General features: G+C 38.9%; 1 pseudogene; it reads right to left on the reverse strand.

Moving 5' to 3' along the window:
- Positions 1-5,780: 5,780 nt before the first annotated feature.
- LOC139974306 (lysozyme-like) lies at positions 5,781-13,650 on the reverse strand (annotated as a pseudogene).

Raw genomic sequence — 13,650 nt, forward strand, 5'->3', positions numbered from 1 at the left:
AGAAACAGAGCTACTAAACATCTTATGTGGTCAAATAAATCACCTTTAAACGGCCAATTTAAAATTATTAAAATTGGATGCTAATCTTCAGAATACTATTCATGCACCTTGTCAACCTTAATACTGGAAAAATGACCCCCAAAATGGAAATGTAACTAGGGTTACAAAAACCTAAGGACATTTAATGGCGTGCGCAAGAGTGAAGTAGGGAGTGTCCATGCATTCCACCTTCGTCAAAAGTCGGAGGAGAGGGACGTTCAATCAGGGAAGAATTAGATCATTACGAGTCCTGTCACAGGATGACCTTCCATTAGGTTAAAGTCCCCTACCTTAATCAGTCGGATGATGTTTGAACTTTGAAATTATGACCAGTATTAAACGTAAAGGACATTTAATGACGTGCGCATGAGTGAAGTAGGGAGTGTCCATGCATCCCACCTCCATCAAAAGTCGGAGGAGAAGGACGTTCAATCAGGGAAGAATTAGATCATTACGAGTCCTGTGACAGGATGACCTTCCATTAGGTGAAGTAGGGAGTGTCCACGCATCCCACCTCCGTCAAAAGTCGGAGGAGAGGGACGGTAAATCAGGGAATGATTATTTCAATACGATTCCTGTCTCAGGTTGGCCTTCCATTAATCAGTCGGACGCTGTTTGACCTTTGAAATTATGACCACCTTTCGAGGGCCAATACTAACGATTTTTTATTCATTCGAGCATACATCCGTCCGTCGGCGGTCATCATTTCACATTGTATACATGAAATTAAAAGAGGCCCTTTCTTTTCTCAGTATTCATAACCTTGTAAATTGAAACTTGTCCTCGAGACTGTATCTATATACTGCTCGTAAATATACAGCTATAAACACAAATGTATATATTATGGAACAAGCAATATTCAATGAGTATAAAAAAAGCACAATCATCTGTAGATGAGCGAACAGCTGAAAATCACAAACAATGTCCATTCGAAGGCAAAGACGTGATCATTTGCAATAAAATCATAATATCTTCAATAATATGGTAAAATCGATTTTCTTTGCTTTAATTTCAGTTTTTAAACAACTCGCTCTTCTTAATAAATTTCAGTATATTCAATGTGCTGATATTATTATTCAAGCTATAATATTAGGCGGTACCTTGATTAGAAATTTTGCACATCTCGGTATCAATTTTATGAGTTTTCGATCGCTCTTCATGGCGAAAGGGAAGATTATTCTTTCCTAAGGTGAATCGATTTTTTTTTTTGGCCCGGATCGATCATGTGTTCATGCACTTCGAGTACGTTATGACCAAACATCTTTTGATTAACTCTGCATGTCTCAGCAAATATTGCTTTTCATCTTTCAACGAATGATTAGAATGACCTATACACCTTTACCTCTCTCTCTCTCTGTATATATATATATATATATGTTAACGACTTTTGTGACACAGTCTGCACTACAAATATTGACGATCAATTTCAGTTATTTGAATAATAACAGAATGTAATCAGGAAGGTGTCACAGAGAGTAAATAAATAAATAAAACCCGCTGGGAATGAGCATTGGACCCGCCGCCCCCAATATTATCAACAAATGAGGGCAAAGTAGTATACCAAAGCTGGTATAGTCTAGTTTTCATCGACAAATTTCTGAAAACATAACACCTGTGCATATTTTACGGTAAGCAAATTTTCGAAATCAGAATGATGTCTTCTATCAACCCCGAGGAAGCCATTCTGAAAACCAAAATAATATCTTTGACGACAAATCATATTTAACATATACCTAATGCATATTCAGCACTGTGTAGCATCAGTATTGTAAGTAAACGAAGAACATCTGCAACTCATGTTTATGTTAACGTGTTTAGAAAAACGATTCAACCGCAAGGCACTAAAGTACGTAGTATATTATGATAAGCCGAGACGATCATCTCAACTTCGTTGCCGTTCAATGACTTGTTATTAATTTTATTGGCTTAAATTGGAACATTTCAATTGATAATCTTACGTCCATGGGAGGACGGTTGAAAAAGTAATCTCCTTGGTCCTAGTGTGTGTTTCCTACTTGAGTAAACCGAGATCAGTCGGGTTGTGTGACGCTGCAGGGGATTTGTATCACATTCTTTATGATATGTAGTTATTTCGGTGTAACAGTTCTTTGCAATCGTTTGTAAACGTGTCTGGAAGCAGAAGGCTTACTGAACATTCATTTATCGGGAAAATTATTCGAAGATTACATAATGTGTGAATACCAGTCTGTAGTTTATGCTTCACGTCAGCTGCTGTATACGAAATAGAGTTTAAGTCTGCAATAGCTTAATGGGTCACGAAACCTATAGATTACTATGTTACTTGAGGATTGGTAGTAGCAATGTTCTTCTGATTGGGCATCTGATCGGCAACGGGGAGTTTGGAATTGTAAATATTAATTTCGCATGCCTCCTGCACGTAAGGGATCAACGGCATATGTATACTTGAAACAACCTTTATGATACACATGATGCAGGAGTCACGTAAGAGGCTGTGGCACTTGGGTAATTTGAGAGATTATTCACACTGTCCTCCAATCTCAACAAATTAGTTAGCAACTACAGGTTATATTTCCAAATTCCAAACATTGGCAGTTACTCCACTTTGTTTTGTCCTTCTTTAGTAATTGAATTGGATCGGTGAGGGGGTGGGGTGGGTTTGGTTTGGGTTGATAGGTAGGGGAGGGGGACGACCGAGAACGAGTTTTGACCAAAAAAAGGGATTTAATAACCATCCTCTATCTCCATTATTTTACTCACATGTTACGTCATATCCTTTAAGCGTCTTCCACGAAGCTTTCCTGTATTTTAATGGAACAATTCTACCCGTGGAAGCTTAAGAGTGCATGGTGTGTGTTATAATTTCTCAACATGTGTTACAATTTATGACCAGTCACTAATTAGAAGGACTTACTTGTTAGATGGTTACCCTAGCAGGAGTCTACAGATATTAAAACTACAAACTCCAGACCTGCTTCTACGCCTCAGCAGCCTCAGAAACCTATCTCTGAAGCAACAAGTATCACTGTCCGTATCAGCCGCTCTGGTCGTCATGTTCACGGTAGCATATGCCCATTAAAAGCCCCATTGACCAACAGTGATTAAGTAATGTGTTCTCTAACTCTAGATCAGGGGTGGGCAACCTTTTTGAATGAATGGGCCAGATATTAGGAGTGGAAAATTGTCTGGACCAACGACCTGCTGTTGATTTCAAACCTTTGATTCCGAGGACTTTAAGCAATAGGTGTGTGTACTTAATCTGTATTCACAATGTCAATACAGTACAGTTGATAATTAATGGGGAAAATAGCATCATAATAGCAACATTAGTGCCGATAAATTCTAAGCAACTAGCTGTTTTTTGTGATGATATAAAATAGATTGATTTCTTTTCTTTTTCTTGAGATATCTCACGGGCCGCAAAAAATCACTGGCAGGCCGCATGTGTTGTACGTTGCCCACCCCAGCTCTGGATAGCTGACGAGTTTTTTTGCTAGCAATATCTATAATTTATCTTAGTATCCACACTAGTTTTCATCTTTGTATATTGTGTGTCCATTCATCGTCGATAATTGGGGGGACATCATCGTTTTATTTCATATATCAAGTATAACCGGACTCATTCAGTCTAACTTTAATTTGGATCCTCAACTTCGTACCTTCAAGCGAGGAATATCAACACCAGCCTATTCATACTAGTGTGTTCAACTACTCAGCTTAGGCTAAACAGCGGCAGACATTGTATCTAAAGATGTAGCTAGCTATACTTCGTGATAATATATCTCTTCATATCTGCATTTTATCCGGTTCGTAATTTAGCTAGTCCTTGTTACATTTTATCTGTGGATACTACTATACTTTGTGGACTTAAAAGTTACTGCAGAGGATTTGGTACTGGGGGATCTCCTAAAACTCACTCATCGATCACATATTCATAGACAGCGCCATCCTTTTGATAAAGCTCGTTGAGCCAATAGTAATTTGGCGAAATACCGCCATTCTAATTTCTCGTTTGTGAACAGGTAGAGTAACCAGATGTTTCATCTGCGGGCTGAGGGGGAGGGGGACAAAGATGTTCAATGGGTGGGGGAGGCAAGTTTTGCGCGCTACAAGTTTGGTCATTTTAGGTACTCTTGCAGTATGCCCCATTCCCAAACACTTGAAACCATGGTAACGGTACCGTTAGGAATGTTTCTTTACCCAAATTGAACAGTTTATTCCTGAGTTCCATCAGCTAAATTGTTGAAGACATAGTGCAAATAAAATATGAACTTGGTATATTGTAGAGAAGTCAAGCGCGTAGCCATGATTTGGTGGGACTCGGTGAAGCGGATTCAATTTATTGACCTGTCAACGAATACGCTTTGCGCTATCTGCGTGGGGTCCAGGGGCCGCCATAGGCGAGAGGTCAATGGAAGCTATACGATATATTGAACTTTAGAGGCTTCAGAGCTTTCAAAAGTTATTCAATCGGCCGAGATTTTAGCATATAAATTTATTGATTTGTTGGGTAGAAATGATTCATGTACAGGTTAACTCACTCAAACTAGATGCTCATTCTGGGTTGCCTATAGTCAAATTCGTGGCACTGTGGCAGTTGCCAGTAATACAAACCAAACGGGCTCGTAGAGATAACAGAAAGCATAATGATATGATAATACTTAACTTGAGACGCAATTGGCTGGTATTATTTTGAGAATCCCCGTCAATTACGGATTAACGTCAACCGCGATCTGCAGGTTTAACTGAGCCTTTAAATGAATTTTGAAATTTTTCGTCCAATATTTTTGTATTGCTCACCAATGTCATTTTTGGGCAAGTGGGTTACTGATACTCAATGAGCTGCCGCTTCAGTTCCTGAGCCAATTGGGAACGTCTCCACAATGACAGAACCCAGGTCCTCCCAAGTACCCACCACCACTCCCGCTCAGCTCGTATACACAACCGATAGCCGTATGTGTTTTTTGTTTTATTTGTCTTTGTAACCGAGGGCCTCGGGGAAGATATATAGCTCTGGCTTACCGAATCACCCTCAATTCAATAAAGTTTAAATAAAATAAATAAAACAGTTATTGTGGCAGATGTGCATGTCTGGCCTATACCAGCTACACGTCATCTAGCACATTGCCCTGGTATATCAGTTACGGATATGGTAGGCCATACGGGAAATAATTGCTTATTTACTACTGTTTTCAATAACAGTGCGTATTACACTATGGCGCAACTAAAGTTGCAGTTCCAACTAAGCAAAGATGGTCTATTTAATGCCGGAATTAATTATATTTCATGCCGGTATGGATTATATTTAATGACGGTATTGATTCTATTTAATACTGGCATTTGAAGCTGCATATGAAGCTGGTTGACTGAGAATTAATGCCGGTATTAAATAGAATTAATACCGGTAATAATATTAACTCGTACTGACCTTAAATCAGCAATTATTTCCCGTATGGCCTACCATATGGCCTGTACGGCCCACGGGAGGTTCTACGGCCATTCCTAGAAGTGGTCAGTCTACCCTCATTCTTACCTCAATCCCTAAATCTACGGCTGCTGCATCCATCATTATCAATATATAATGAATATATAATGAATATATAATCAATATATAATGAATATGATCAATATATACTTTATATCAATAGCCCTTCTAGACTCATCAATAAAGACGAGTCATCAATCAATAGAAAGAATTACAGCGTCATTGACATCATTCTTCTTATGACAACGAGGGAGATGAAGAAAGAACTCAAGCAGGAGATGGTTTCCTTAAAAGTTATTATTGAAAGAACTAAAAGCAACAAGTACAGAATATGCGAGAAGAGTTGAAATAGAAAGTTAGAAACCAAAACCGGAGTATATGAACAGAAAAGACTTAACAGAAACAGAAGCTAGCTGGAGTATCCTTGTTCTTTGAGCTCGTCATGTCAGCTATACAGCTATACAGCTTTACATATATAAGTTCTACAGCATAAACCATATATATGCTACACAGCTATACATATATATCAGCTATACAGCAACCATACATAGAATTACAACAGAACATATGTGTGAATATCAAGTAACACAACGATTCTTCACCAGCCGACATTGAATGCTAACAGCAAGTCGATACATGCCATTGGCTTGTTTGTGACATACACCTGGTCAGTTTATTTACGGACGTCAGATGACTATGAACAGTTAGTAAGAGTGGACTGATTCCATGCATGTGATACTCTCCAGGAGCGCACCCAGTAAGTTGGTACAAAAAAGGCAAGAAATCATCAAAAGGAACAATTCTGACAAGTTCTCCACACAAAAGACTTGTGCAGAACTTTGAGTCAAATGCGAAGAAACCACTAAACAGACATTAACTAGGTACAATAGAAAGTCATCAAAACAAACAGGTGGCAGTTAGAATCCTAAAAAAGGAAAATGATGATGATTCTTCTTTAGAAATCAACAGCTGTTGAAAAACGGTGACTAAATTATGTCTCGTATTTGGAGAATCCCATGACGAAGATTGGTTCATGTGTGAACGCCGCAAGGAATGGGCTCATGAAGAATGTGTAGACATTACTGATCCACAATTGTGTTATTGCAACAATTGCTTTGATTTTGGTAACTGAAAGTTGGAGAAGAGCATGAGGTGGAAATCTGTCCTGTGTCTTAATAGAGAATCACTGGTTATGGTAACGTACCCACAATGCACTTAATAGATTAGTCATATACACATAGGCCTATCATTTCGAACGCTACTATATAGGTCACTCTTATTTTGCCTATGGTTGCTTGATTTATTATTGTTCGAGACATTTTCACGTTATCTGTTTGGCATGCTTCATAAGTTGTACCCCACAAATGGGATGTTTCTGTTAGCCAACATTGAGGTGCCAATCTGTGAGGCTTAAACCTAAGTTGGTATTTAAGATAACAGGGTCAGTAGCCTATCACGTAAACTGTACTATCCATAGGTTAATCCTTTAATTTTTGATAATCAGCCTGCAAGTTTTGTTGGTGGTGCCGGCACGTGGGAAAGGGGGCTAGGCGCGTGTCCAAAAAGAAGTTTTCCCCCGGAGTTTTACTATTTATTTTGTACTAGGCGTAACTTTCGTCTACAACTATGTTTAATGATCGTTCACTTATACTGTCGCAGATGTTCGTCAAAAATTGCTGAGTGACGTCACGAATCTTGACGTCAGAGAAATGTATTGTGCGTCTCAGGAAATATCTGAAACCATCCAGCTTACGTGGCGACTGCGCCCCTTTAAAAATAATCATTCAAAGGTACATTGTCTAAAAGATATATAACACCTAATGTGTCTTGTTTCTAATGGCAACATCATAACAATTGCCTCTTTCACGATTTGTGTTTAGTTTATAATTATGTTTTGTTATTAAGTTGCGGTTTGTTCAGTTTTGTTGCATCGTCAGGTGTAATGCTCATGTCAAGACATTTCTTCACTCTCAACCAATATTTTTCAGTTGCTGGATTCTTAAACCCATTTGGTCCGCCGTTGTGTATCCGCGCAAAATCCTCACAGGTAGGATTATGCTCTAGACGGGCATAGGTTGCGTACCGTGCCATATAACCCTGTACAGCCCGTTCACTGCAGTCAAAGGTCGCTGAACAATTCTGCCAATCTGTGGATGGAAATAGCAACTTAAAATTGTTTATTGTACAATTTGTTAATATTTAAGTAAACTATTCATTATTAAAACAACATACAGACATATATCGCCCAGTGTAATTGTTGGATACTTATCTGAAGCACAAGTAAGCCAACTTGTCGGTATAGTTACAGAGGAAGGGGTGGGTCGGTGGGGGTGAGATACCCGAAAGAACAGCAGGAGGTTCTAAGCGTTTCAAATATTCGCAGATGACTCGGACTTCACAGTACACACTACAGCGTGTATATGTACTAGATGTATTGTTGAATTGAGTGAGTTGCGTGCTTTTGTGATTTACTAACAGTTACTATACCATTGCTCCGACCGTGTGCTACTTTATATCAATATTGTTGCATGCTTATTCATGAAAATGAATGTAATAAATCATCCTCTTCCCTAGCTCTACACCCTACATTAAGTCATATCATTGATATCGTGGTAAATCGTAAATATTATGATGTGAAAATAATCATCATTTCGCACGAAGTCAACGACCAACATCGCCATTCACTATATATCACGAATATTGTGAAGATCACGCGTCATAAGCATGATCAACGAGTGATGTAATGGAAATCATTTCCACGATAACGAATAACAGCATCAAATGCATTTGTTAACCAGTTATGAAGCAGCAAGTTTACAGTCAACCAATCATGATCATTGGCAACAATGATGGTTTACGGCAAAGATCAACTTCACATCCACAAGTATTATCAATATCATCCTTTTGATCACGCGTCACATGTCAGGCATGATGTTAACAGGCCCTATTTTGCCCTATATTTCATGATTATTACCATGATCTATAACATCACAAGTTTTGTGGCCGAAACCACAGGTATTATTAGTATATCCAAGCAAATTGGTGGCGACATTTATGACAAGCATGATAGTAAATAATGAAACCCGAATCATTGTCAACAATATCAAATATCATTACGACATGTATCGTTATATTAAATGTGAAATTGTCGTGATCACGCGTCACATACATGACTAGACCATGAGCGACCATACGATAAACAACATTTGATACAACCGGCCACAGTTACGACCATGCATAACCTATGATACAAACATGTAATGCGCATGTGCAGAAGTGTGTCGATACGTACCTCCATCCAGACGTCCTCCCTTCAGCCTAGCATCCTGCCAGTAGGCTTTTTTTGATTTGGTAAGGACCACATGACAGGGACCCTACATCCATACGACACAGTGGGAAAGGTATCATGCAATTGGACTGTACAAAACAGATGCACTTTAGGCAATCAGGAGGAACTGGTCCAGACGCTACAGAATGAAAGACAAATCAGTTATATTCGTTAAAACAAGGTTAATACTTTCAACTTACAACTGAAATATACTAAAGGGCACTCCATTTTATATAGCAGGTGTGTTTGACCACTTAACACGTCGATCCCGATCTAAAATGTCTAAGAATAAAAAGGCTAAGCGATACCTTCTACTATTCTGATGCCTTCATTCAATGATCTCTACTTGACCTCTGCTGGATTCTGTCTGTTACTATCACCTTTAAGAACGAGCCGATGGAATACACTCATAAAGTGTTATGTAACAGGTGAGGTATTTTTCGAGTTTTTTCCACACTCGTATCTATGAGTATGTCTAACCTTGGCTCCTAGGAGCAAGACAGCGTACCAGGTCATGTTCCCGGGGTCCTCTGCACGGAAAAATTGTGACATAAATGCTGGCTTGGTTGAGCAGACGATATGCCTTTCTAATGAGGATGGGGTCTCGACTTCCGCAATGCTAGTTTCCCCTGAGAGAGGTAACACTGCTTAGGGTTACATCTACTCACAGTCTACAATGTCCATCTTGGCGTCTGTGGAAATTTATTTGACCTAGCAGGCCCTCTCACCTTCATACTTCACCATTTGAACAAAATGGCCTATGCCGAATGAGCTATCCAAACACATAACCTGTCAATGACTGCTATTGCCTGGCCATGCTGTTGCCATTCTAAATAGGGTGCGTAGGGAGGCTATTATTAAAAATATGGGCGTCAGAGATTCATTTAATTGGCTGCCAATGGTGCTACAACTGACACTGGTCTCTTGAGTGAGGATCTGAGGGAGCTCTTCATGAAAGGAACACAGGAAGCTAGAGCATTGTTAGGTGCGTCAAATATTGCTTCAGACTTACAATCTATCTTTACATTATCATCAACGTAAAACATGGGGAACGATTAAAAGGAAGCTTGCGGGCAACTAGGAGTGCAACTTTGGTGCTGGCAGACAAAGAAATTCTGGCCGAATCAATTTTTTGGGCAACCGCTCCGAAAACTTCCAGCTTCCGCTGAAGGGGCGTCGTCCAAAGCAGCAGCAGAAGCTTTATGAACCAGAACAAAGACAGCAGGGTCTAGTGGTAAGTTCTTTTTAGTGTCGTTTAGAGACAACTTTTGTTTTAAACTTACAAGCGATACTTGGGTTCTCCAGGTTGTTAACCACCTTACGAACATTAATATCCCAATGTTATAGTCAGTCAAGAGCAAGCCAAAGTCGATTTGCAGAGATCCAAGCTCTCATCCTAAAGAAGGCAGTAGAGTTGGTTCCCCAAACGAACTCACACAGAAAATTTCTAAGCACACTGTTTGTGGTTCCCAAGATTCCATTTGCCGAAGAGGACAGAGTCTTACTTCGGTTTCTTTGGACGGTGGAAACCTTCCAGTACTACACCCTGCACTTCGGTCTATGGTTACCCCGTTTCTTTTTAAAAGTTACAATATGAAGTTCATGGCAGGCCATCGGCGACTGCAAGGAGTAAGCCTCTTTGTCTACCTAGACAATGTTCCTGTTTCTATATCGGTCCCATGTAAGGTTAAGGGATGAAATGAACTTCCAGTTGGCGAGCCCAGCATTCATGGTAAATCTGAAGAAGTATGTCTTCACTATAAGCAGAAATATAGTATTCCTGGGTGTAGAAAAAGATTCCATTAACTTTCACAATTCCCTTCCACAGATCAAACTGAAGGGTATCAAGAAAGATTGTCAGAATTTGTTCAACTGCAAGCTATCAAAAGCCTGACAATTAGCAAACACTCTACTGGAAATGGTAGCAGGGAAGGGGGCTATCAGATTTTCGATGGCTCATGTGAGATATCTCCAAAGGGCATCGAATGCATAGCAATTCACAAGCCTCTAGGTTTCAAGGCTTCAGCTTACCTTATAACAAAGGCCCATTAAGAGTTGAAATGGTGGATAGAAGAAAGCCATACCCAAAATGGTGCTTCAATCTAAACTATAACCAGATATGATGATTCAAACTGACCCGTCAAAGTCAGGTGGGGAGCCGTTTGTGGTATGCAACAAACAGGGGCCTTTGGTCCCAAAGAGAAAAACATTGGCATATAAATGCACTAGAGTTACAAGCAGTGTTCCTAGGTCTCCCAGTGTTTCTCAAAAGCGATATTCAACCTAAAGATTCCAATACAAGTCGGATAATACCACCACACTCAGTTATAAACAAACATGGTGGAACAAAAAGCGGGACATTCAGTTTGCTTGCACAGCAGATTTGGGTGTTTTGTCAAAAGCATCGGCTGACACTCACATGAGAGCACACATCAGACAAATTGAAGGTAGAGGCAGACTTTCTGTCTCGCCATTGAGAAGATGTGTCAGACTAGTGGTTAGAAAGGTTTAATTTGTACCTGCCATAAGTATTGGAATTATGTAAAGGGAACAAACATTATATAACAGATCCCACCGCACCCACTCTATTTGTGAATATAATATGTTTTCTTTCTAATTATTTTTGTTTCCTTTTCCATTCAATTACAGGAACAATCCTGAGGGTTTGAAGAATGAGATGCAGTGGAAGAAGTTCCCTTGGCATGGTTGTGTGATTGAGACTTTGCTTGAATTTGCATTTTGAAATTTGTCCTTCTGGGCATATTAAGAAAAAAAAGAACTTCTCCACTTTTGACATCTTTGCTCTTCTATATTATAGCTCAAAAGAAGAAAGAGAAAACCTTGTTATTCATGTGTTCAAGCTTTAATTGTTTTTGTCTTCTCTTTGATCAACCTGTTACATAACCCTTTTGAGTGTATTATATCGGCTCGTTCTTAAAGTCGATAGTAACATACAGGAGCCAACAGAGCTCAAGTAGAGGTCATTGACTGAAGGCATCAGCCTAATAGAAGGTATTGCTTACCCTTTTTGTTTTTGCTGGAATTTAACGAGATCGACGTGTTTAGAGGTCAAACACACCTGTTATATCTTATGCAGGGCTCTGTAGTATGATTCCAATATTATCGTTTTTGAATATAAAAACATCACTTATGTCTGTGTGTACAATCCTAAGAGGCGACAATGGACGAAAGCATGGAGGGTATCAAAAGAATGCAACAAACAGTAATTCGATGGATGTGTCTGTTGTAAATTTGCATAAATGATCGATCCACAATAACATGCACCTGTTTGCTTAAAGTACTACTAAGGACACCTAGCCAATATGCCCATATTCAGTATATCTGTCCATTTGAAGTGTTGAAAAATCTGAGAAACTCGTTATATATGTGCAAACTATGACTTGAAGTGTTGCGCTCATCGAAATTTCTTATTTTAGCCCCTAATTACAAACCTTCATGTATCATTTGAATACTTGATGTTCTTATATTTAAAAAAGATCTTAAATTATTTCAATAAACAATCGCCTTTGGCTAACATCTGTGTTCAGTGTCCTTGAAACTAAGCTTGTGAAACAGTGTGATAACAGAACAGAAACTTAGTCAGTCACTCCCTGTACATCGACAATGTGCATACTTAGCTCATATTTATTCATTAATAAAACTAGAAATTAGGCAAGACTTGTAAAATGGTCCATCTTTGATGGGTTTTCATGGGAATCGCAGCTATTTTCATGATTTATAATGCCTATTAGAGTGATTAGGACAATGTTGTCCAAAGGTGTCCGTAGACCTAATTTAAGTTCGCCTTTGGTACATGTGCACGAGAATGGAATCTTTCCGATGTTATCAATCAAAAACGATTGTTTTAAATATCAAGTATAAGATTGTTCCCACTAAGTTACTTCTATACGCCATGATATATAGGTATAGTTTCAGCTGTGTTCAATACTGTGGCAAACGTTCCATAAAACCAACATGCAGTAACGGAATGCAGCCATGTTGGGATTTCCTTACTCAAGCGTATGCATGTTATGCCGTCTAACAAATATTTTCAAGCACGGACTAACGGCCATAAAGTATCACTTCTTATCTATAAAATCACGTGATCTCCAATTTCAACAAATGGTTTATCCTCGAGTTCGTCGAAAAGTCCGTATACATTTGGTAATGAAATAAAATATTTACACAGAATGTACTGCATTGGAGAGCTTCAAGTATGCTTACTAGCCTACACTAGCAATTCGTTTCTCATGGATTACCTTTTTTTTATTTATATTTATTTTTGGGTATATATTCAGGTTCTTATTGTAAGCCAGTGTACAACTACCGTATGCCTATAGCATATATGGTATAGCCCCATAACATGCCACACATATCAGGCAAAACTGCGGCAAATTGCAAATGCTCTCTTTAAGTGCCTTCTGTTATGTGTAATTGGGCAGGTCAGACAATCGTTCAGCTAGTCAGACAAAATTCACAATATTGTTTAAACTTATATCCATTCATGGACGGAACGGTATACATTATTACAATATGAATGCAACAGAGTTTTTAGACCATTTTTATAAAGTGAAAAACTTACCTGCCATAACGATGAGAAGGAGCAAACTCGATCTAGTTATTTGTGGTATCATGTGCGGATGCACTGTGCTACAACTCAACTTCTACTATAAGTGATCGAATGAGCTATTTCTGGGACGGTCAGATTATATGAAATATTATAATTAGTGCAGCCTACAAAGAATGTGTACTTGGCGAGCATATTTCAATACAAAGTGCAGCCTACAAAGAATGTATACTTGGCGAGCATATTTCAATA

Source organism: Apostichopus japonicus, chromosome 9 (genome assembly GCF_037975245.1).
Source record: "Apostichopus japonicus isolate 1M-3 chromosome 9, ASM3797524v1, whole genome shotgun sequence".
NCBI classification, from domain to species: domain Eukaryota; kingdom Metazoa; phylum Echinodermata; class Holothuroidea; order Aspidochirotida; family Stichopodidae; genus Apostichopus; species Apostichopus japonicus.